Source organism: Corvus moneduloides, chromosome 9 (assembly GCF_009650955.1).
Source record: "Corvus moneduloides isolate bCorMon1 chromosome 9, bCorMon1.pri, whole genome shotgun sequence".
NCBI lineage: Eukaryota > Metazoa > Chordata > Aves > Passeriformes > Corvidae > Corvus > Corvus moneduloides.
This window is the reverse complement of record NC_045484.1, coordinates 2799224-2825568: the sequence shown is the minus strand read 5'-3', so window position 1 is coordinate 2825568 and position 26345 is coordinate 2799224. Positions and strand designations below refer to the sequence as shown.

General features: G+C 39.4%; 1 long non-coding RNA gene across 1 annotated transcript; it reads left to right on the top strand.

Moving 5' to 3' along the window:
- The first annotated feature begins 6879 nt into the window (after nt 1–6879).
- LOC116448329 lies at nt 6880–16270 on the top strand. Its single transcript, XR_004241890.1, has 4 exons — nt 6880–7039; nt 8685–8879; nt 11199–11363; nt 15430–16270. It is a non-coding gene; the product is annotated as an uncharacterized LOC116448329 (long non-coding RNA).
- Nucleotides 16271–26345: the final 10075 nt, after the last annotated feature.

Sequence of the window (26345 nt, the reverse complement as noted above, 5' to 3'; positions counted from 1 at the left end):
GAGCTGTTACTTTTTCAGCTCCATGAATAATTTGGCTGCTGGGTGAATTTATCCCTGAAGAAGAGCAACATTTAGAGCTGTGTCCCCACTTCAGTAAACCCTCAGGGATTGTTGGTGGTTAACTAGTTGGATGTATCCCTAGAGGTACAGAATCATGGAATCCCTGAGGTTGGAAAAGACCTCCAAGACCATCAAGTCCAACATTCAGTGCTGCACTGGTGAGGTGTGTGGCTGTACAAAATGTTCTTGTAAGGCTGGTCAGCATTTCCTGTATTGGAAAGAGCCTGTGCTGCATTCAGGGACTGAAAAGGAAAGAGAAACGTTGCCACTGACATCCAGGAATATTGGTTAAGCTCAAACAGGACATTGCAGAGCGCATATGCACCCCAGCAATTTCATCACATCAGGGAAAACAGCAGAAAGTTTAAAAATGGTCCTTCAGCCACGCCTTCCTTTCCTGTTTCACAAGCCCCATGTGGTTCCAGGTTTTGTCTGGCTCCTCACCTGACATTAAAATCCACTGGCAGATTTTCTCTCTCTTATTTTCTTCCCATCTCTTGCTTTGTCTCTCTCTCTCTGTGTCTCTCTGTCTCCTTGTAATTAGCAGACCTGATATTAAACCTGTAGTGTGAAGTTTATATGGACCCCAGCACAGCCAGTGTGATGTGCTAATGATCACTGATTTCTGTCTCACCTAGACACAGTGTGGGGGATTTACTGAAGAACAAATTTTTAAATACCAAAAAAGGTTCTGTGACAACATCAAGTATCACAACCCAGACCAGGAGGAAAGCTGAATGGTGATGCAGACGAGTCTGAAATATCATAGCTCAGAGTAAGGATTTGCTGGCTAAAATTTTTTTGGAACTCCATTATTACAGACTCATCTTGGATGCAGAAGTCCCTGAAGTCCCCTTTGCCGTCTGAATGAGACCCATTTTCCTGAGCTGATGGCTTTGTTGGTCACAGCCAGGATGTAAAGTAGAGCTTTGCCTTTGAGAAAAAGAAATTATTTATGTCTGTTTGTAGTTGTTAGGTTTTGGAGTGGGTTTTTTTGTTCGTTTGCTTGAGGGTTTTTTCCTATTTTATTTTAAGAAAGGAAAGTAGGCAGAAGTACCTAAAAAAAAGTTAAAGCAGATACCAATATTTTGGTTCCTGGTGATGAATTGACTCTGTTAGATCTCATTATGGGGGGGACTTTGGGAAGAAGAAAATGAAGCCATTAAAGGAGCTGATTCTGATAATGTGTTGCTTTATGGGTGGCTGTATTATTCCTCTATTGCTTGGAGGTGTTTTTGAGGCAACGCTCCATTTCACAGTCTATTTTTAGTGTAAAGAGAGGGAAGGACTCGGCTCCCGACAATCATTACTTCTTTTTATATTAGCTCACATTTCTGCTTGCAAAATATGCTGAATCCAAACAAATAAAAAGATGATACTTAAGTAAGGCTTTGCTCTATTTAAGCCAGGCTTATATGCTCTAACAGAGTTTGAATTTTTATGCCACAGTTTATTGCAGTGGTGCCATTTGGGCTGTTAAAGTTATTTCAACATTTTCATTACCAAGACTGTTATCTGAAATTGCCAACTCAACCAAAAAAGCCTTCACAGAAATACCCACTGTTTTGAGAGGCAACAGTTTCTCTAATTTCGCCCAGCTCAATGCTGCTTTTTGCTAAAATGGAATCACAATCTAAGTATTCAGAAGATATAAAAAAAAAAAATGGAATTTAGCAATTTCTGAATTTTATGCCTCTATTATTGAGCTTATATGATGCTTTTTCTTTCTGCAGTGCAAATATCCATGAAATGGGTGAAGGCCATCCAAAGAATGCCTACAAACCATGGGGGTTTTATTTATTTATCTAGGTTCTATTTATTTCAGAAGTAATAGCACCACTTAAAGGTAAGTTTTTGATAGATCACAACCATGTGTGGGCAACATCATTATAGCAAGGTGGGAGGAAGGGCTCTGGTACATATTTTTGGGGGGATCTATAATCTCTTTTAAATTTCATGTTGACTTTGGGTCACATTGCGTTTTGGTCCTTTCTTAGGAGAGAAAGGATATGGAAAATGTAGAATCTTCCTTTTCATATCACATTTCAATCACATTTGGATGGCAGGAGGCACCATCCCTACACTCACCATCACCTTCAGAGAAGGAAATGTGGCGAAAGAGCCAGAAAGTTGCTGCAAAACATTCAAAATTTTTTTAAAAAATAATTAAAATAAAAATACAGGCAACCAGAACAATCAGGAAACCAAGAAAATGAGCTGTTGCATGACAGCAGAGCAAATATTAAGTTTAAAAAGTTGAAGTCAAAGGCCTCGGCCCCTTGAAGATGAAAGGACATGAATAAAACTCCCAGCTGAGGCACGATCGTGGATGGGGGTTAAAGGACTCCCTGGGGGACTCATATCCTATGACATGTCAAAACTTTTGTTGATTCAAAGATTTCATCCAGAAATTCAAAAAAATCAAAGAAAAGATTTAAACATATGATGACTGAGTTTGCCCTTTTAAAAATAGTTTAGTTGTTATACTGAAGGTGAATTAAAGTAAGGAACACATAAAGTTCCAGCTGACTCACAAACAGCAGTGGGCTTAGACCAGATCTAATTCTTAATAAAATTAATATCTTAAATCCAGTGTCTGTATCATATAGTTTCAATTTCTCTTTTGACTACATTTTCATTTTTTTCAATGGCCTGTTCTACAGGATCTAATTTAAGGGCTTTGCAATAAAAACTACTACTTAATTCATTGCAATGTCCAGATGCATCTGTTTGGATTAACTGTGCCCTGGAAGACATAAGGAATGTGAGGAGCTGATAATCCATCTTTATTACAAATACCTGCAGCAAGTGACTGGAACTACGCCAGTATCTGGCTATGCAAACTGCAGCAGTGCTTAAAGTGCATTTAGTGCTCTTTTATTTCTGGCTGACAAGGACTGGAACAAAATTCAGGGAGAGTATTTTAGTCTCTGGATGAATCTTTGAGATACTGCAACAATAGTCATGGGCAATTTCCTTGAACTAGAGTAACAAAATAATGGCTGAAGCAGGAAGGAGCTGTTCACAAGGTGCTGAGTGGGACCAAGACCTTTCCTCTGGAATATCCTGCTGCATCTCAACCCTTGCACTCCCACAAGCCATTGTTCATTCCAGCACTTCCTCTGAAGGCTGACCCCTTTGTGGGGAATGCAGAGGAGAAGGTGCCCCAGGATTTGTAAATAGACTGGCACCGTTCTGCTCCTCATCCACGAGGAAGTATGTACCACTGGAAGCCCTGTTACCCCGTTCCTGGATTCGTGTCGCCACGTTTCTGTGGAAGAAAGAACTTCAAAAGAAGTTGTGGACACACAGGTGGATCAGGCTATGGTCCCCATCATGTACAAATGTTTCTTTGCTGGGTTTTGGGTAGGTTTGGAGGCAGACTTACAAGTTTGGAAAAATTCCCCTCCTAGAATGCCCATTAAACCTGAGCAGAAATCAGGCCCTTTCTTCTGCACTGAAGGAAACAAAATTCCTTTGCATAGCATTTTGTTGTGTATATTTTTCTCTGCTTGTGGAAGAGGAGTGTGTTAAATCTAATTTCTACTTTGAAGGAAGGTTAAGAGATATAAAATAAAAATACCAGGGAATGAAAAAGGCCTTGAGGTATTAGTTCAGTTGGTCAGGGCAGGTTGGGGATTTGATCCCCATATGGGCCATTGGCTGAAGAGCTGGACTTGGTGATTCTTACTGGTCCCTTCCCACTCAGAATATTCTGTAATTCTGTGAATAAAAATACTCTTTTCATTTGTCTTGAGGTAACCCCAATTATTTTTACTGCACATATCTAAGATATTTATTTACAGAAACATTAAATATCCTGCCAAGAATGAAAGGCTGGCACTGTTAGTTCAGCCCTGAGTTGCAAGCACCATGTTCAAGGCAGGCATTTGCACCTCCATGAGTCCCTTCTGAAAAAAATACTCAGATACTTTTAAAAAGACATTTGTTTAAGTTCATTATCCCCATTTCCTTTTAGTGCATTCTAAATAAATTTAACTCTCTGGCAAATTATGTAACCAGAACTTTAGGTTCACTGAACTAAGACTTAAATTAAATTCAAGGAATAAATTTAAGCTTAGGAGACAGGAATACTGAAGCTTTGGGATTAAAGACATAACAAGACAGTAAAAGTTTCATGAAAGAAATCAGAGATGAGAAATGAGTTCACAATTATCAGATTTGAAGATCTTGAAGAAAGTCTTGTGATATCCAGGCTTACTTGGGTTTTATTCCTTGTGACATAATAAAATTAGTTATTACTTAATTTCCTGCAGCTGCACAGTAGTCTGCAATAGGTCTGGGCCTTCCTGGGGAGTCTGAGCAGGACACACCAGCATGCTGATGTCGTCTTGAATTTTATGCTGGAGACTACACTTGCACATTCCTCTTTTATATCCAGATTGGCAATGCCATTTTTCATAGTGTTTACTTTCCTTTTTGGAGTCTGAAGTGAGAGAAAAAACTGCTGTGGTACAAATGTTACGAAGGAGATCTAAGTTGTAACAAGTCCTTAAAGTTTTCATAACAGAGAACAAATCCAATTTTATGGGATTTTTCTGCATGTTGGCCTCAGAAACTTTCTCTATGTTACTGTAGTCCATTTAAATTCTCAAGGAAAGAGTTTTACCAATAATTGATCATATCATTCCAGTGAAATTCTGTTCTCTTAAGTAAATCCCACACAAGTCAAGGAGAGAGGTTACTCCTGGGCAGGTGGAAATGTTCCAGAAACACAGAACAACAGAATTATATCAAGAGTCAAACCAGGTGGAATGAATTGGCAGTAGGAATCTCAGTAGGAATCTCAGTAGGAGCAACTATGTCAATTGTGTATTTAGGAGTCAAGCAACAACCATTTCATATTTCACCATGTTATTAATATGGATGATGGAGGAAACACAGCTATCAGGGATTTTTGCAAACATTTCAGTGTATTGTCACATCATTACTGTAATGTAATTTGAAATTTTGCATTATATTAGCTGAAGTACCTCAGAGAATCCCACATGCTCTGAAATCACCTTAGATCAATACAAAAGTGTGACTGTTGTACTAATGCTTCCCTATCTCAATTATGAAAGCATTTTGATAAGAAAAATGGTGCCCAGTATTTAACTGAGATAACTCAACCACGTTTCATGGCCCTTACGTTTTTATTCAAAACTTAGTTCTGTTTTTGCCCCTTTGGGGATGGAAAAAAATTGTCATTTTGAGTTTAATTTGCTTTTAACACCATAATATTCAATATTGACAATAGCTCTGAGCCTTAAAACCATTACTGTACATTTCTCATTCTTGTGGGAGATGGTAGCTGAGCATTAGAGCACTTTTCAAAGTTCTGATGGCAGTAGAAATTAATACAGGCTCAGTAGGAAAAGTATCCTAGGTATTAAATTCTGCTGTGATACAACTTTGCTTTTCATCAATCAATCAATCAATCGATCATCCTATTTAATAAGAACATGTGTTTAATACAAAAGAAAAATATAAACATTCACAGAGGCCATTTATAACATTTATGTGTCATAAAACCTTAAGCCTTTTAAGAATAAAAATCAATTTTTGTTAGAGCTTCCTGCTTTTGATGTCTCACTGCAGAAAAAAGAAGAGCTCAGGAAAGCGCGTTGTTGAGCCCTGAGCTCAGCCTGGTGGCAATATTTGTCCATCCCAGATCAAACAGAGCCAGAAACCCCACCTGAGGGGTCAGAAAGAGTACTAAAGACAGCATCCTGCTGGAATGGTGTTCCCAGGGGAGTGCTGGAATCGTTTGGGAATGGGAAGGGAGAGGGACAGAGCAGAGCAGCAGGAAGAAAAGCACAGGGCAGTTGCTGGGGAAATGCTGTCCATGCTTTTCACTGCTGTACAGGCTCCTTCCTGCTTGCCAAGACCTCCTTCAGACCGTTCCTTTGGAAGCCTGGATTAGGAGCCAGATGGACTCAAAGGCCACACTGAGACTTTGTTACCTCTGTTTGCTCTGGCTACATTTCTCTTGAATTAGCAGGCTTTAAATTGATCTGGAGCAAACTGGGGGTCATGAAGTTCTGGGATCAAATTGGTGCTATTTGCTATTGACAAATAATAGTGGCTCTCACATGGTACCATTGCCTAATGCCTAATTCATCTTTCTTTTTCTTTCTTTCTTTCTTTCTTTCTTTCTTTCTTTCTTTCTTTCTTTCTTTCTTTCTTTCTTTCTTTCTTTCTTTCTTTCTTTCTTTCTTTCTTTTTTCTTTCTTTCTTTTTCTTTCTTTCTTTCTTTCTTTCTTTCTTTCTTTTCTTTCTTTCTTTCTTTTCTTTCTTTCTTTCTCTTTCTTTCTTTCTCTCTTTCTCTCTTTCTCTTTTTTCTCTCTTTCTCTTTCTCTTCCTCTGTCTCTCTTTTTTTTCTCTTTCTCTATTTTCTTCTTTCTTTCTTTTTCTTTCTTTCTCTTTCTTGTTTGCTTTTCTTTCTTTCTTTCTCTCTTTCTCTTTCTTTCTTTCGTCTCTATTTCTCTTTCTCTTTCTCTCTCTCTTCCTCTTTCTCTTTTTCTCTCTTTTTTTCTCTCTTTTTCTTCCTCTTCCTGTCTCTCTTTCTCTTTCTCTATTTTCTTCTTTCTTTCTTTTTCTCTTTCTTTCTTTCTTTCTTTCTTTCTTTCTTTCTTTCTTTCTTTCTTTCTTTCTTTCTTTCTTTATTTCTTTCTTTCTTTCTTTACTTTCTTTCTTTCTTTCTTTCTTTCTTTCTTTCTTTCTTTCTTTCTTTCTTTCTTTCTTTCTTTCTTTCTTTCTTCCTTTCTTTCCTTTCTTTCTTTCTTTCTTTCTTTCTCTCTTTTTTCTTTCTTTCTTTTCCTTCCTTCCTTCCTTCTCTTCTCACAGGAGGGAATTTAGTCACAGGTTGGAGACCCCATTTCTGCTTTCTTTTCACTTGTTAAATGTCATCCCTACAGACCCCTGGCACCTTTGTTTGGACAGGAGATCTGAAAGGAATTGCATGTAAAACTCACAGGTAAGTGTTTGTTTTAGCATTCTTCACACTCCCATATTCTGTGCAATATAGAATAATTTCTGTCACAGAGCATGAATTTCTGATAGGATCAAACAAGGAAAGATGTGCCTAAACCCGGAGGTTTTTATTGTGTTTTTAAGTCTACAAATGGCGACTAAGAAAAATAAAGCAGTAAACTTAGAATCACTCCATGTGAAATCCATTTCTCTTACAGAAAACATTGCTTTGGTTTGGTTTTTTAGGTTTTTCTTAGAAAGAAAAACCTGCCGTTTTTTGAGGTCCCCTTTAGGAACCCTTTTGGGTTTAGTTCTTTTTAGACAAACCATTGCTTCCCAATTCCTACTTTGCCTTCAATAACAGTTTTATTACTGCATATCAGTACTGGCATATCTTTGATTGGATTTTCTGTGTGTGAGTGTGTGAGACTCTGCTGTAAGGAGTGGATTACTGTAAAGCTTTTATGTAGAAGAAAATAGGAAATTGAGTCTGAATTTATTTCTAAATATCATTAAATCATTGGGGATTGGCCTTAATTTGGATAAGTGCCTGTAGAAACATCTGATGACATTTAAACAATATAGTCTGATATTGCACTTGAAATTTATTTAATTTATTTGGAATAAATGTGTAATATCCCCATAGCTTTTCAAATGTGCTATCACACCATTGCTGTGTTTGGAAACCTGTCTGGTCACCAAGTCTGCCTGCCACTGAATCCACCTGAGCCATGGTTATTTGTTTTCTTTGAAGCTGTTATTTTGCTATTTCAAAGGAATAATGAAAAAGAAAATACTACAGTAATCCACTGATTAATCCATAGGCTCAAAAATACTGTCTGAACTTGGATTCAACTATAATTGAGTAAGGCTATAACAGCATAAGACTGAACATAGAAGAAAGCAAGAAACTTTATGAGTTAAACATTTGCTGCTGATGTTACTCAGGTACTAAATCCAGACACTTTTCTTGCCTATTCATTAATCATGATTAATTATAGAAAAAGTAAAATAGAGAATATGAGTGTCCAGATGTTTATAAGCTCTCCAAGGGATTTTTAAGTTCCATCTTATCCGAGTGTTGAATCAAGTCTAGATGCAGAGCATCTGATTTTGTTCTGATGCCCTCACTGTTTGTAAAAGTGGTATGGGTCACCTGGCTGGGACTTTGTCTCTGGAGATCTCAGGAGACCACTGGGGAGAGTTTGCTGCTTGGTCCTTTCAGGAAGGCAAAGAGATAATTCATTATCATCACCCGAGCTGTGATTAATTACTGCTGACCTTCAGGGATGTGGAATGCCTGGCCTAGCTAACGGATTGGCATATAATAATGAAATTATTTTAACAGTCACCATGGGAATGCTTCCACAAAGCTCTGGAGGAAAATCTGTGTGTCTCTGGTTACCAATTCAGTTCAGAGCATTTCTGAGCTCCCCAGCCTCCTGGATCCACAGAGGGACGGGGGCTGTGTTCACTCAGGTGCTGGGTTCCTGCCTCAAAACTGCCACGTGTGTGCTGACCTTATTAGCATTCAGAATGAACAAATAACAAACCCATCCTCAGCAGCTTGGATGGAGGTGGCACTGCAAGTTTTCCATCCTAAATCAAGACTGATGGAATTTCCTGTCTGTCTCCATTCCCTGTTCCAGCCATTTAGGTGGTCACTGATCAGCATTTCGGAGAGGCCCAGAAAGCTCAGTAGGATACTCATTGATGGGAAGGAAATGTTACCAAGGAATGCAGAGAAGAGGAGTCAAACACAAAATAACAGAAGTGTGGTCAGGTCATTCATCCCAGAATCCCTGCACTTGGAGGGTCCTGTGTTGGCTTATCTTGGATTGAAGGTGTGTTGTCTTCACAATGCACCAAGTCCTGGTGTATTTAAAGGCCTGTGTGAGGTAATGTGGGTTTGGCTCTGCTTGCAGTACAATGACAATAATTCAACAACACTCCATTTATGGAAAGCTGATTTTAACCTCGAGCTTTAGACTTCTCATGGCTCAGTGTTGTGTTAATGGTTGGGCTCAATGATCTGTTTTCAGCCCTAATGATTCTCTGACAACCTGGTAACCAGAGGAATCAAAGAGTTTTTACGTTCTGTTTTTCTTTCCTTCCAGACAGGGTGGAAAATCCACCCACAATTATTTTCCCCAACACAAATTATCTTTTAAATATTTGAAATTCCTGTCTATGTTTCATTTGTGCCACTCAGCATGGATGGACTTGAGCTCCTGCAAAGGAGATTCCAGGGAGAAGTTATCAGTGCACTTTTAATTAGGCAGACTGCTAATTAGAAGCAGTCATGGGTAGAAGTTGCACCGTGGTAATGGACTCCATCAGTTAGAATGAAATGGAAGCTATTTGTTTTCAACCACCATGTCTTAAAATTATTTTTAACAATCACTAATCTTCTACTTACGTCATGTACTGCGTGTGTGGCACCATCCAACATTTATTAATAAAATTAACATTTCAAACAATGGAGAAAGGCTCTGTGAGAGTCTGGTAGAAGGAAATTTAAAAATTAGGAATACTTTAAAACCGAGAATGCAATGGAGGCTCAACCCACCAGGCTGAAGGCATCCAACACCCAGGGGCTTCAGTGGAGGTTTCCAGAGAGGCAGGAATATTGTACCATGCTAACAAGGATGTGGAAGAAAGCAGGAGTGTTTTATCCATGAACCATTTCACAGAATCACAGAATGGTTTGGGTTGGAAGGGACCTTAAAGATTATCCAGTTCCAGCCTCCCTGAGTTGTTGTTCCACTGTTTATTGGTTGGTTTTCTGCAAAGGTTTCTACATGTAGGGAATATAAAAGTGCGTCTCAGAGTTTCCCATCCTTGCCAAAAAAGCTGTTATCAACACTTACAGCCACAAAAATGTGCAAGTGTTTCAGCAGGATTTGAAGTGGGAATAATGTAAAATCACAGGTGCCTGAACTACAGATCACAGATTAGAAAGACCACGTGTGGAAGAAAAAGAAACTTTCAGGCTGTCATTGTCACTTACAAAGTGGCATATATTTTGCACAAAGAACAGAAAATCTGTAAATATTCTGTGAAACTCATTGTTTTATTTTTTTTTTTCCTTTTGTGAGCACAGAGGGAGATAAAGATTATATCATGTTCTTTTGTTGTAACACTGCAAGTTGCTCCTTCTATTGCAATTTTTTCTTAATTGTTACTGGAGAGCAGCTTCCGGTGCTGATGATCAACTTCCTTAAAAATGTCTTTTAGAACAGGTTTTTATTAGGTACTCTGCACTGCTGCTGCAAGTTATAAATGTGTCTACATTCCTAGTTCTGCCAGGCAATTATTATATATATTCTGTTCATATGCCTTTGAGGTCTAAGGAAAGATTTCTGGCAACTTCCCCAAGACTTTTCAAGTTTTTCAAGACTAGGAGATGTGGATGCTGACAGACGGTATTTTGGTTTTTTCAGCTATTGATACTCTCCATTGAATTACTATAATTTCTTCAGTGCAAATGATGGGTTTGTTCCTCTGAAGAAAAATTGCTGGAATGCTTGAATAGGGGAGCGAAAAACTAGATTTTGTATAAATATATGTGGATAGAAAACAAAGGTAAAGCGACCTGAATATTGCCATCCTAATATTCACCATTCAAAGTTACTGCCATTATTCAAAAGTCAAGGGTGTAAAACTCCATTCCAACTGAAGTAATCTTGCCATTTCATTCTTGATTTAGAAAATCCAGTGTCCAGAAGTGTCACTCTTTGTGACAACACATAAAGACCCTGCTTGCAGTAGACAAGTGCTAAATGAGACTTGAAATACTTTGGCAGCATATTACCAGGATTTTTCTGTCATTCAACAGAGGGGAAAAAAGCATTACAGCGAATTTCATCCTTCTGACCAAAAAGAAATTACAAAACACATTATTCATCCTGCAATTTATCAGCCTGTGGAATAAACTCATCCAGCAGGGCCACGTGAGCTTTTTACACCGTCAGGTTTGCATTTATTTAGTGACCGTTTCCTTCAATTAGGAACTCGTTGTGCTGGGCACTGTGGAAGGACACAGCAGAAAGGTGTTCTATTCTCTGAACAACCACATTATACTGACCACACTCGAGGCGGAGTTTCACTCCCTCTCTCCTCCTTGCTCCCTGATTTTTGCCGTTTCTGCCTGTTCCCTGCAGATTGTTTCTGTTCCTGGTTAAAGATGAAGAAAGAATTGGAGCTTATGAAATCGCAGAGTTTCTTTCTGTCCAGTTGGCCGAAATAATTTTCACTACATTTATGGTGGTCAAGTCTAAATAAGTGTAATTCATCAGAGCAGGGAAAATAGAGTCCACAATCACCAGGTAACTTATTCCTTGCTAGCGACCCTCTCCAATAAAGAATTGTGGGCTTCTTTTTGTTTGTTTTTCTTAATGTCTCGTTTGTAGCTTTCTCATTCTGGATTTCTTTTTCTTCTGGCTATGTGCACATGGAAAAATGAATTCTTCTTCCTCCAGCAAATGTAGCTGAGGAGTCTTAAAAATAATTTCAGCCATTTCCCTAAATTTCACATTTTCTGCAGTCATTTCTCTCGAGTCGTGGTTTCCAGACCTGTGACCATTATTGTTGTCCTCGGCTCTATTTTCTCCGGTTATTCCATGGTCATTTAGCTGTGGATTTGTGCTGCTGAGTGGAGAAGAGCTGCTTCATGGGCCCTCAAAATTCCTCTTTATATTTCCAGTACGGTGTCTGCCTTTCCACAACCATGACATTATTGTCTCCTGTTCAGATTGGGAATGATTCGTTTCAGCTTGGACTGACAATAAACCCACAGAGCCATTAAGAATAAGTAAGGAGAAGAAGCCCAGAGAAACCTGTATAGATCTGTTCCACATCCTAATTTTTCCTTTTATCCAATTTTTGAGCTAGGGCACATTGTAATGGAGTGATATAAATACTCCCATTACCCGAAGATTCCTTCCTTAAGAACTGGTTGCAGTCAGCTGCTCCCATTCTGCACTCGTGATGCCAATTTTTTTTAAGTATCTTTAAACACAAATCAGGGATTATTTTCTGGTTTTCTCACGCTCATTGCCTTTTTTCACTGCCTGGTGTCACTTGGATGTGCTCGTGCTCCACTATTGGCTCCTGTTTATTTTTGCAAAGGGAATGGACAGGAGTGCTTGGAACCCAATTGTGTTGGGGTAATTTTGTGATATTCTTAATATTGTGCCAAGGCCAAGAAACCACCTTCAAGACAGTTGGTTACTTTAATCTTCCAAAGAGGCATTTGGGGAGTTTTAGAATTTCTGTGGAAGAGAAAGGAAATGTCTCAATTTTTATCCACCTAGTTGGTTGATGGACAACATGAGTGGCTGGCAGTGAGATCTGGTGTCCTTTCATTCCCACAGAATCACAGAATCATTAGAGGTGGAAAAAACCTCCAAGATTTCCAAGCCCAAGCTTATTAAAAGCTGTTGATATTGAAGAAAGCTTCTAAGAGCTTTGGATGCCTTGTTGTAATCTCCAATAGTAAATGTTATATTCACATTTTTATGAATTTCCCACCACACCTGGATTATGTGAGAGTTTCTGTGGCTTCAAAAAGTAACTAAATTCCTTCCAAAAGATATTGTTTTCATTTCCTCAAAAACATTGTTTCAATTTCTTCAAAAGGGAAAGGAACCCAGCTACTTCACTACCAACCTTCAGAGCTAATTGCCACATGTGTGTAAATTCTGAGTCCAGAATCTTTCTCTCCAGTGTTGCTGTTAGAACAGTAAATACCTCAGCAGTGTCATTAAGCACTGATTTTCTAATAGCTGTCTGCTAAACATTGGCAATGTAAAACTAGAAAATTGCCATTAATCATTCTTAAAGTGCTATGAATACATTAATAAATTAGTTCTGTTTGATTTTTAAAAGCTGTATTTACTCCTAGGATACCAAACAGGCAAAAAGAAATGCTGAACTAGGGAACAAGAGCCAGTTCTATTTAATCCTAGGTTGCTCACATGATTCCTGTAAGTTAGATGGTAATTTCTCATCTTAACAGCCTGCTTCCAGCCCTGTCAGCATCCTTTGGCTCTTACAGGTTAGGCTTCAGGTCTGTGCTTAGATGGTGTTTTTAAATTCTGAAATTAAATGGCAGAAAATATATCAGAGTAAGACCCACCTGAATTGCACATTTTGCAGATATCTCCGGCTTGGCATTGTCTATGGTTTCAGCATTTTGGCTTTACTTGAGAAATGTGATTCAATATTCTTTGTTCTATCTTTCATTCTGATTCAGGCCTAAATAGAGATGAGGATCAGGAATTCATGTCTGCCCTGCTCCTGCTTTTTTACCCAGATGAAGGAATGGTGAAGTCCCAAATTCTGGTTCATCCCAATCAGATTTTACTCCAGTTCTTCTGTCAGAAGTCAGTGTTGTCTCCTGCAGCCCACGTGCCAGGCCGTGTGTAGTCCAGTGGTGGTGAAGGGCTGGGAAGAGCTTTACTCCACTTTTATTCTCGCTGAGAGGAATTTCAGATTGCTCCTGGATTCCTCCCACACCGGAGCAGCAGCAGTATGTGAATAACAATGTTTCTGACCCAGACTGGGGCTTTTTTACCACAGTCTAGGTTGGCTGTGCAGAATTACAGAGCTCTCCTGAGAAAATATTCACGCCAAAGTGTTTGAAAAGGCACTGGGCAGGGAACTACTTCTAGACATCCGAAGACATGATAAAATGTGCATTGATTTAACTGGCAGTTGTCTAGAATAGAAATGTCACAGTACAATAGTCCCAATTTAATGTACTTTTACACATGCAGTACAGAGAGAACACTCCAGCCTGTGATAGATAGAACAATTTCATGCCATGCCCAGGAATGCCTGACTCATTGGTCTGAGCAGCTCCTCTGCATCAATCCCTGTGCTTGTTTAATGTGAGCAGTGCAATTGAGAGGGTGCTCTGTTAACTGGAATCCCACCGCTTCTCCTTTATGCCTCATCCTTGCCAGGGCAAAAATATCTGACCTGGCAGAGAAGGAAATGTGCAGTTCAAGTGTTCAGGGGCACAGAGTGGGGGTTGTGCCCTGGTCCCTACACCGAGACATGCTGGGAGGGGAAATGCTTGATCTGAACAGCTGCTTTGGATGTTCCTAAACTGTCATTCCCAATGGACACGGATCCTGTCATCCCCTCTTCTTCTGGAAAACCAGGAATGGGGCCAACCCCTTCCCGTTTTACATACAACAGACACCAGCTTCCAGTGATGATGCCTCGCCCATGGAGATCCACAGCTGCTGTGATTTGAGGACAAGGCTCTGAATGCATCTCTGAAGCATTTCCTGCTGTGTAACCACCCAGAGAAAGCAAAAGCTGGAAGTGCAACTCTCTCATCCCTCATTTCCATGGTCCGAAGAATACGTGAAAGAATAGCTCATGTGCATCTTCCATAATTTATAATTAATTTAAGTGAGCCAAGAGCAAGCCAGGAAATGTCTGTCACCACTCCCAGCTTCTTGCTTTCTTTGTTCCTTCACTGGCTTTCCTCATTTGCTACCAGACCCTACTGGAAGAGGAGGCACATTTCTCCTCCTTACAGTAAATGTCAGAAGGATGCTATGTGGAAGAGCAAATAGGTCAGATCCCTGACAGTTTGACTGCTAATCAATACAGTAAGAGTTTGGAGGAATTTAATGAGTATTCTGTATTATTTTGTATGCACATGTTCAGTGTGACTTTCAACATCCTTCTTTCTTCCACCTGGGAGCTGTTAAAGTACAGGTCACCAGTGCTTTAACACTGATTTTATCACAATTTGAAAAGTAATTCTGATGAATGATTTCGTCATTGGTGTCATCATTAAACATAAGGAGTTTGATGTGGATACATTTTATTCAAGGATTTGGTGTTTGAAAGAAGATCAGAGCTGTCTGGACACACAACCCATAATTAGAGATAAGTTCCAACACAGTTTATGGGAAGGGGCAAGGCTTTAATGGATCAAGGAAATTAATTTATCAAAAAATGCTCCTGCTCAGAGTAGGTGAGGTAGGATTAATCTTTCATGTCCTGGAGTCTTTTTCCTGCATTGTTTCATTAACAGAGACAGAAATCATAAGGAAATTTTAAAAAAACAGTATTCAACATCACATTCCAAATTTATCAAAGCCAAAACCATCAAGCTAGGCATGGAGTTTAATTTGATGAGTAAATTTACAAATTTGTTTCACAACAGCAAAACTTGGTGTTTTGGGCTTTCTGGTCACTGATTTTCCACATCTGTAATTTCTTGTTTCCATTCTGAAGGAATAAAATTTTTGTGTATGTCCTGATCCTTCCTTATCTCTGATCAGCTGGAGAAGATCTCTGCTCAAAGCTGAAATCCATTATATTAACACTTTCTGCATTCCCTCTTTCTTTTCTCCTCCTTGTGCATAGGGATGTGGCCTGATGTTTGTCGACTAGTGGCACCATGCTGTGAAATGGAAGATGTCATGGGCTCGTGGATAATTCAGCCTGGAAAGGGCCTCAGCAGGTCCTGCCCAACCTCGTGCTCACAGCACTGGGGTCAGACCAGGCTGCCCAGGGCTGGGGAACCTGTGAGGATGGAGATGGATGGATGGAGAACGTTCCTGGGCAGCCTCTTCCACTGGTACACTGTCCCCATGGAAAAAAAGTGTATCCTTACATCCCATCTGGTGATTCCAGAGCATCCTCTGCCAAGAAATTAGAAGGAATAAAAGGTTCTGATTGCTGAGGAAGTTGCTCCTGTCAGCACTGGACACCACAGGTCCCTTCTCACAAGACTACAAATTCCCTGAAGGATTCCTGAGCACGGGTCATACAGGTCATGGATTTGTCACTGCCACGCACCCCAGCCGTGCTCACAGCAAATAATTATCATAATTAGTAATGACTTTCACCTTAGTGAATGGCAAGCAACAGTATGAGCTGGCATGAAAGCTGCCAGAAAGAAATGGAAATCTGAAATACCTGAGAAATTACTGAGTAATATCGAGGTAAACCCAGGGGAAAGCATAATGCAGGGGACAGCTAATGGTGTTTCTGCAAAGTGAATTAAATCACATTCTTCAAGTGCTAGACCAAGGGACTTCTGGTAGGGGAAGAAAAAAATCCGTGCTGCTGTAATCTGTGCAAGGTGAAAATGAGAAACATAAATACAGAATAAACAGCAGGTGTGAAGAGTGGAATCCTACAAGACGGAGACAGGGAGAGAAGAAAAGAGAAAAATCTCATTAGTAACTGATTTGGTTTTAAATAATTACTGTGAGGTTGGACAGGGCTTGGAGCAACCTGGGCTAGAGGAAGGTGTCCCTGCCCATGCCAGGGGGTGGAACAAGATGAGCTTTAAGGTCTCTTCCAGCCCAAACCATGCTGGGACTCTACAACTCCATGAAATAAAATTTAAAAAATTGATCTCCCCTTCAAGAAACGCTATTTTTAAATGCATCTCTGATTCTGTTTTGAAAACATGCAGCAAGTTAGTATTGCCTGGAATGGTTCCCATCGGTCCTGCTGCTGTGATGGTTTATTAAAGATTACAGGGAAAGAAAAAACTTGTTATTCAACTTTAAGGGACACCTGTGCTCATCCTGCTGTTGTCTAACTTGCCATTACAGGGCCTCCTGTATCTGATCTTCTCTTCTACAGAAGGAAAGGAGCGGGGGCATAATTTAGTCCAAAACCCCCAAATCTACTTTCAGATTTCAGGATAAATTTCCTTTCAGAACTTGTGATGGTAAAGAAAAATGCAGTGACGGTTCATTTGCCAACAATAAGGCATAAAAATGTAAACACATCAAATATAAAATGTAAAGTATAAATGGATACATGTGCATAAACTTGGTATAGTGAAATAACAGGGAATTAGGAGTACAAACATGCTTCAAAACGTGCAAGTTTTTTCTCTTACACATGACCCTCTTAGCAGGGCACTGGACAGAGATTTGGTTAAAACTGAGCTTTCATTTTTGGCTGAAGTGTCTCTGAGGAAGTCCCCAGTATTGGAGTGTCCAAAGAGGGTCCTAGAAGGTCTGCAGTGGGAATCCACCCACATAAATCTGTTGTCTGGTAAGTCTCCATGCAAAATAAAAGCTGCCACAGAGGTGGCAAAGGTGGAGTGATACAAATTTTCCTAATGCAGAGAGTGAATCCATCAGTGAACTCCTTCAGAGAGCTTCCACAGGGCTGTGTGGACACAATTGTGGCAAGAGGGGTTCAGCTGATGAAAAACAGCTCTGCCAGTACATGAGGTAGGCTCTAAAGCAGTATTAGGGCTCACAAAAGTGCTCTTGAAATCATATCATGAATAATTACATGGAAATATCAGCTTTAGTGGGAGTTCAGCAAGCAGGTATTATGTGAAAAATTAGGAAAAGAATAAGAGAACAAGAGAGAAGATATCATTGTACCGCTGTGTAAAAGCACAGGGCCATAAAAGAGGTAAAAATAATGAATGCAGAACAGGAACAAATATGACTTCAAGAATAAAATTTAATCTATTTCATTCTGCAAGTGCATACATTAAATAAACAGAGATTCTTCTGCTTGGGAAAGATATAAAGGGAACTATGGAGAAGACATTAGCAAAATCTCAAACAGAAAGTGAACAGGGACCTATTTCTCAGTATTTCTTAGAATATAAGAAACAGAAAACTCGCAGTGAAACCACAGCATGCGAGTTCTAGAACCAACAAAAAGGAAATAACCTCTGAAAATATTTTGGCTTTCCTTATCATAGATGCCTTGGATACCAACAGTGTATTGAGGGAAATATAACAGAGAAATTTATAGAAGGAGGGTTCGCTGAAGATTATTTAACACAATAGCTACTTACTTAGCTACTATTATACTATTATTATTATTATTATTATTATTATTTAGTGTTATGGAAAGATGGGTTTTAAATCGTGTTCCAGGACACTCAAAATACTTTTTTTAAATGAAAAGCTCTCCAAACCCAATAAAAACTCATATTATTTGCCATGTTCTTACGTATTTTTTAGAGAGTCTTTCTGTGCTCCAAAGAACACATTTACTTTGTCATCTCTCATTTACATTTTTTTTTTGACAATTCTTTGCAATCCCTCTTCCTCAACAGGACAGGGGAGAAAATAAGACAAAAAAACTCATGGATTGACATGAAAACAGGGAGATTGGGAGAAGGACTGGGATCCTGGGATAAAGACTTGCATCAAAATAAATGTAAGCCTACTCCAGACTGAAAAGGACAGGAACCCAACCATGTCCACCCAGCAAATATCTCAGGATGCTGAGGGCTTTTCACAACCTGTACTAAATTCTTACATTTCTCTCCAGGATTGTTTTCCTTTTTGCCAATGTCGTTTTTGAAGTACAGCAATTTCTGACTCTAAATTACATTTTTTTAAAGTGTGATGAAAGGGCTGTTACAGCAGTTCTGTACCATGTAAGTCCATAATATCAGGCAAGCATACCAAAATGTCAATTATAAAGTTAATTAAGTGTTAATTATAATTGGCAGAGACACAAAGTGTCTCACTGGTAGAAAAAAAACTTTTACATTTTAATGGTGAGGAAAACAGGCAGAATTTCATTTCACCCTCTTCATTCCAGTGCAGGAGAAGCAGCACACCACGGCCATTTATGGATGGCATTGGGTGATCAAATTTCATCATAAATCAGTGCCCTGAAATTCCTTTCCTCCTCCTCCTCCTCCTCCTCCTCCTCAGCTCAGTTAAAAACAGGATCTTTTCCAGCACTGCCTTCATCCCCTCTGCTCTCCATGGGGGTTGTTCCTGGTGTTTTCTCCTCTGTGCTGCCATTACCTGGTGGCTCAGAGGAACAAACTAAAGCTTGGGCAGAGCTGTCTAGGGGGTCACTGGGGGTACCAAACCTGCAGGCTGCAATGCCTGAACTTTCCAACCCAAAGTGAAGTGACTGCGTACTCTGGAAATCTCTCTTTCAAAATGTGATGCCTGTACTGTTAGATAATGTATTTATTTATATATTTGTATGGGGTACATTTATTTATTTATTTGTTTGTTTGTTTGTGGGTTTCTGTATATTCCACTGGAGATTAACACACCCAGAAGAAAGAATTTCATTTGTCAGCTCTGTTCATACTGAATTTTTAATTGCTTGCCTACCTAGGCCAGATTTAAATGAGAGAACATTCTTTTGGTTTTGGCTCTTTGACAGGCAAAGGATTGCTTCCTGATTGCCGGATCAGGAGTGTTGCAGAAATTAAAAGTCCAAAGTTAATCTTGGTCTGTAGTCCTAACCTTGCAGCCTTCCAGACTTCAGACCAAGACCCTGTTAAGTCCATTTACCCACACGGGTACAGGAATGGACAGGGAACAAAATCAGGTCATGGACTGGCAAATTAAGTTCCTCTTCTTGAACAAGAAACACACTGAAGAGATAATAGATATTATAAACAAATAGAGTTCATGGCTTCAAGGACTTTTGCCTTGTTTTCCCCCATTTATTAGCAGTCGTTGGATCATCACTATTTTTTTCTCTGTCTAACAGTATCTCCCTATGCCTTGCTCTGTAATGCATCAATCAATTGCAACAAATTACATCTTCTAGGAAATATACCAATAACCAAATTAGTAATAAATGTTTTATGACATTCATTGGCCAGATTTGATGACAAAAATAGGTCGATTGAGTTCTACATTGAATCACAAACCATCAAACTCAAGATATTCAAGAAGTGTCCAAGGCCAGGCTGGATGGAGCTTGGAGTGACCTGTGATAATGGAAGTTGTCCTTGCCCATGGCAGTATCTCCAAAGTTTCCAAAGCTTCTCCAAGCAACATGTTCCACTATTTGATCAATATTATTATGAAGTTATATATATATATATATATATATATATATATATATATATAATCATAGAATCACTGACAGGTTTGGGTTGGAAGGGACCTTAAAGCCCACCCAAGGCCACCACCTTCCACTGGCCCAGGTTGCCCCAAGCCCCATCCAACCTGGCCTTGGACACTTCCAGGGATGCAGGGGCAGCCACAGCTTCTCTGGGCACCCTCTGCCAGGGCCTCCCCACCCTCACAGAGAAGAATTCCTTCCTAATATCAAACTGAAATTCCCCCTCTTTTTGTTTGAAGCCACCAGATAATATACATATGTCACTCTGTATTATAGTATATATAGTATGTGTTACAATATTACCTATATTAACTTCCTCTGTCTCTACCTGTGTCCATTGCCTTTTGTCTCACCACTGTGCACTTCCAAGAGGAACCTCACTGGAAATTCTCTCTGCCTTCCTTGTGGGTGGCTGAAGAAATGCTGAGACCTCTCCCAATCTTATCTCAAGATCACACAAAACCATTTCCCCCAACCTGCCTTCACGTGTCCCCTGCTGCAGGTGGTGAGTCTGACTGACCAGAAATTCCATTTCTGCCACTGGAAACTTCAGATCAGAGGAAATCTCCCCTGGTTAAACATCCTTCCAAAGAGGACAGCGAGAGGCCTCGCAGTGCCATGAGGAAATGCACAGTCCCTGGGAACAGCTGGATTAGGTCAGTTGTAAAAAGCCTCTTCAGACTTTTTGATTGCTTTGGGTTTAAGGTCCCTAACCATCCTTTTAGATGTCAGAATGGATTTTTGCTTGGCAATAACCTATAGAAATATTACGTTAATATGTTTAGATTTCTATGCAGCAAGAGGTGACTGTAAGAAACCATATAATCCATGGGACTGTCAATTTTAGATGGGAATTTTCAGCAGGTGCCCTGGAGAGAGGGAACAGTGACTGCCAACAACATGAATGAGTTCTCAGTAGTTAATTCCAAATTTTGAAGTTAAATCCAAGTTTAAGTCGCTAATTCCAATTTTTAAGTGGTTCCAATTTTTGCAACTTGAGCTGCAAGTCTGTGGAAGCAGGTTGTGTAAGGACTCTACACACCAAGAGAGTGATAAGAAGGGTCGTTTTTTGCTGAAAGGAATTCAGATTTTGTAGATTTTTCGAGTGCTGTGGAGTCCACAGTTGATTTAATAAAGCAGCTGAAGTTCAACCAGTTAATGTCTCACTGAGTGTACATTGATATTTGGAGGATTTTTTGGGTTCTAGACTCTTCTAGCCACCATGTTAAGCTCTCCTTAACTGCGGTAACATTTTTAATGAGATTGTCAGCTTTGTGATTTCCTCCAGCCTGTTTCCTATGCTAGAGGTCATTTATTCAGGCATGTAAATTTATATTGTGTAACTTTCCTTTTCTACTGTTGAACTCCTTTCTGAGACAAGACATTTTTCAAGATGGATTTTTGAGAGGGTTTAAGTGCTCTTTTTTTGGTATCCAGGCAGTTTGAAAATATTTTAAGCTGGAGTTTGCCATAAGTAAATATTCACTTCTAGCTCATGTGAAAGAGGTTTTCCATAGACTATGCCTAGAGCAGATTGACATTTCATGAGTGATGATTGTCTGGTTTATTTGGGCATTTTTATGCTACTGACACATGTCAAATAAAATCAGAGGTTCTTCTATCTTTACAGCTATTCTTGGAAAAAAAATAGAAACAAAACCCACCTCCCAGATTTCCTAGTTACAGTTCTCCATCTACATATTTTGCAGATGCATTCTGCACTTTTTTTGACAGTGTAAGATTTCATGTTTTTATATTTGAGTATTTTCTGCAGTCCAGTGCTGCCATTACAATTTCATCTAAAACTATGTGACACCTTGAATGTTAAAACTTGACTTTAGGTTGTGAATTCCCTCTGATTGCGTTAAGTAATTCCCAATAAATTTAGCATGACTTCTTGCCAACATAAGACACAGCAGCATTTGCTCCTTGCATGTGGTTTATTATTGGATATTAATGAATATCTCTGTTGCTGTCTCCCCCAGAAAATTCTATGGTATTATTAAAATACATCACCTGTTTCCCTGAAGTGTTTTCTTGTAATTCTACTGAAGAATAAACACATTAGCTCCTCTATTTTTCTTTATTGCATTGTACTTTTTGTAAATTACTCTTCTGTTCTTCTGAGAAAATTTTTAATCCAGAAACAAGCTCAATAACAAATCTTTCTTTTGTTTACTCAAGCACTGCTGAATTTGCAACACTGTAAAAGCACTTACTTACTGTTATTTAGTGCAGATAGAGATGATTCCTTGTGTTCCTTTCTTTTTATTTTACTGGAAGTGAAAATTCAGGTGAGTGTGGACCTGGTCATATTTCTGAACTCACTGAGTTATGATACAAAGGGACATCCTTATTTCACAATACTGCACTGAATCAGCTCTGTAAGCACAGAAAGCCACAGGAAAAGCAGGACCCAATCCTCCAAGGGCATGTTTGGGGTCTTACACCTCGACTTTCACAGAACTCCTGAGTGACTGCACAGGAAGGAATAGGAATTACCCTGTAATAATGGAGGCACCCCAAAGGAGCCCTCAAATTCTCTGGGAATGAGCATGAAATAAAGATGTTCATGCTCCTTTGGCAAACAATCTGTAATTTTTGAAGATCAAGCTGAGTTTCCCTCATAACTGGGTCTTTTATGTGACAATTGGTTTAAGCTGCTCAGCCAAGGAGGATGAGGAGGGCTGCAGTGAAGAGGGGCAGAGCTGGTCCTGAGGCAATGGAGTCAATTCTTATAGGTGTAAAAGCTTTGTAGTTTTTATATCTTTAAAGCTATAGCTGGAAAGCCACAGCTCTGGTACTGGTCCCACACTGCTTTTCCACATCCATCTGCTGTGGGACATCACAGCCACATCACAGCCACCCTTTGTTCCTAAACCAGTGGCATTTTGATTTATCAGTTCTGCCTTTAGCCCTTTACAAAAACACCTTGCTCACGTGATGCATGAGAAAATGGTAATTCAAACCTGACATTTTCGATTTCTAAGGCACCACTTACTCCCTTGGGCTTCATTTTGGTAGGGAAATATTGCCCAAACCTTCAGGGAGAACACCCAAGCCTAATTATTTTTTGCCAACTGAAGCAATAATTTTTCATCTCTGCCTCAATAAGGAAATTATGAAGAACTAGTTAACAGCTTTAAAAATCTGTAGAAAAGCATCTCTTGAATGAACTGAGAAAGTTAGTGTAAATTTTCCCTCTTTCTAATGTGTGCCCCTACAGCAAATGAAAGTGATAAGACTGCGGCTGTTTCTTTTTTTAAAAAGTCAGGTGCTATTTATAGTGGTCTGTGCAAATTACTATGGATGACAGGGATGAGAATCCCAATTTTTCACTTCTTTTTGCAGATATGCAGTCTACCAACCCTGTTTTATTTTGTGTTGTAACAGCTCTGAAAAGGGCTATCTTGGGAGGTGCCTCGTTTAGGATACACTGCATCAACATGGAATTAATTTGGTGGTAAAACAGCAGAAACAGCAGGATTATTAAGCATGAAAAACACGGAGTCTTAATTACCAGACAGAACTTTCTTTTAGTGCCTCCATTTCCGAGTGCACAACTTTTGTTGAACTGCAGAAGAAAAACGCCGATGTAAATTAATAACACTTTATATTCGTATCATCAGGCTGGAATTCAGTGTACACTGAAGCTTTCAAAAAATCATTCACCTTTCAGTGCGAGAGCACATCTGCTGAGATAACTTCAGAACAGCTCAGAACAGAACACGACTGGTGTTGGGGCTCTTTGGGAATTACATGCTTTAGAGTGAAATTAATTAGGATTGTCTTCCTCGGTCCCTGGCTCTTCACATATTTAGGTACAACACTGTGTAAAGTGATACTCCCATTTATCAGCTATTTCTACTTAGTGCCTTCCTCCCTTTTCTTCTGGGGAGGATCCAGAGGGGAGGAGTGCATAATTGTTATTTTTATAGCCAGGACTTCTTTTCTTCCTCTCCTCCTCCTCATCCAACTGCTGCAGGGCTGCTGGAAGGGACTTTCAAGCACCATCTCCTCAGCTGTCTCCCTTCTGTCCTTCCTTCTTTCCTTCCTTCTTTTCTGAACAAAACCTTTGCTACCATAGAAGTGCTTCTCCCAGTTTTGTTAGTTTGGGTTATTTTTAATATCTCTACTTGTTAAGACACTTTTGGTCAAAGGCTGTAAAAGAATTATTACATTTCTCACTTGCATTAATGTCATGTTGATTATATGATGCCTCTTTTCAAGCCAAATGGTTTTCTCTAGCAGGTTTGAAGAGCTATTTTCCAGACAAAACAGAAGAACTTTTTTATTAATTTTTGGTTTTAATTTATTTTTCTTGGGGGTGGGGGAGGAGGGGGGGGGGGGGGGAAGTTTTAAATTAACCACCAAACAGAAAAAAGCCCATAGGAGCTAAGCATAAATTACTAATCTACTGGTTTCTAAGAATTGCATTTTGTAGGCAATTTGTTGAGAGGCCCTTGAGAATTTTGTTATTTATAAGAATGTTACAGTTCATTTATATTTTATGCAGACATAAAATAAAAATCTTATTCCCAATTGTCAAAAAGGAAAAAAAAAAACCAAACCATAAACCAAACAACTCACCCACTCCCACTCCTCCAGGCAACTTATGGTAATAGTATCTTGTGTATTCCTAATTTTCATAAAAATCTACTGAAAAACTGCTTGGTTTGCAGTCTCAGGGCTGGTATTCTAACTTCACTGAATTTACAAGGATTATGGAAGTTTGTTAATTTCTCTGGGAGGGAGGGTTTGTTTCATTGCTGTATGTTGGGCTTGGATTCATTGTTTTGGTGTTTGTTATGTTTTGGTTTATGACATAGGCTGCCAACAGAATTCGGCACTTTTGGCTTTGCTCTTAATATGCAGTATTTCTCATGTTTGTATATATACTAATAACAGCTCTTTTACATAGAACAATATGAAATAATAATGGGAAAAACAGTCTTTGCAACCGCTCTGCTGATGGTCTTAAGGCCTTTGATGCCTGTGGATCTTAATGCACAACTAAGGCAGTGTCCTGAGCTCGCTGGGATGGATTAAATCCCTTCCCAGCTGCCTGTCCCTGTGCTGCTGTGCTTTGCTTTGTGTCTCAAAAATTCCACCCTCACAGGGAAGGATTTCTTCCCCATATCCCATCTAAAGCTTCCCTCTGTCAGTCTAAGGCCGTTGCCCCTTGTCCTGCCACTACAGCTAAAAAGCCCCAACCAATTCCACTCCTCCAAGGGCTGAGTCTGCAGGTTGGCAGAAAAATACTCTGCATGTTCATGTTCATTTAATATTTGTCCTGCTCCATTCCCAAATGCCAGCAAACAGGGCAGAGGAAAGGCACTTCCAAACATGTTGGAATTGTTGTTTGGGGCTCTCTTCCCTTAATTTCTCTAAGTTCTTCAACTATTGGGCATTTTCCCACTTTTGTTGGAGAACACCAAATATGCATTTCCCAACCTCTTCTATTAAAATGAACAATTCTATCCCTCACATGACCTCACTAAGGAAGGTTCTTTCCTCCATTAACCATTTATCACTTCGGAAAGCACTCCAGAATTGTCTAGTTAAACGATAGAACAAAGAATCTGCAGGTCATCAGGAAGGGAAGTATGAAATGTTGCTCTCCCTCTGAATGTCAAAGGATTGCCTTCTGTGCCAGGTAAACAACAATGACAAAACCAGGGGAAACAGTGTTTTTCTAGAACTTGTAAAAATGCACAAGTTATTAGAACCTTTGGGAACTATCAGCACACTAAGATAGGAATTGCATGGTCTCATAATTCCAGCTGGAAGCTACCAGAAATTCCTCAAGGGTGAGCAGAGCTAATGTAGGTCTTGGCATTCAGTCCCAACAAAGACTTGATTGGAGTTTAGTTTGCCTGTTTGCCCTGCAGGTCAGATATTCTACCAGCTGATTTCTCCTCTTTACTCTTTTCTTCTCTAAGAGATGAAATTTATCTTAAGGGCACAAAAATAAATCCCGGCGTGGCTGATCTGCAGTGACGCAGTGGCACAGCTGCCAGTGGGAGTTAAAAAAAATTAATCTCCTTCTGTGTCACTTTGAACACGGCAATAGATATCACAGCTCCAAATAATCCTGTTTTTTTTCAGCTGATGAGTCCATCCTGACGAGACCAATCAGAGCTGTGTTCACATAAAACATTACACTGACTTGGATTTGGCCTTTGATGACAGACTCCCTTTATTTATTTTTTCAAAAAAGCCCTTTAGAACATTTCAGAAGAGTAGTGAAACCTTTCAGTCCTATTAATTTTGTACTTGTGTGTTGAATGTAAGCATATACTGTTGGAGAGCTTATGAAGGGGAATTTCAACACTGTCCTTGACTTCACAAGGAAATAAACTTTGAAACCAGCCCTTTGAAAAAGGAAAGATGGTGAAATTCTATGAAAATATTTTAAAGCTACGTTACTGTAGTCATTAAGTGAAGGTATTTTTTAAATT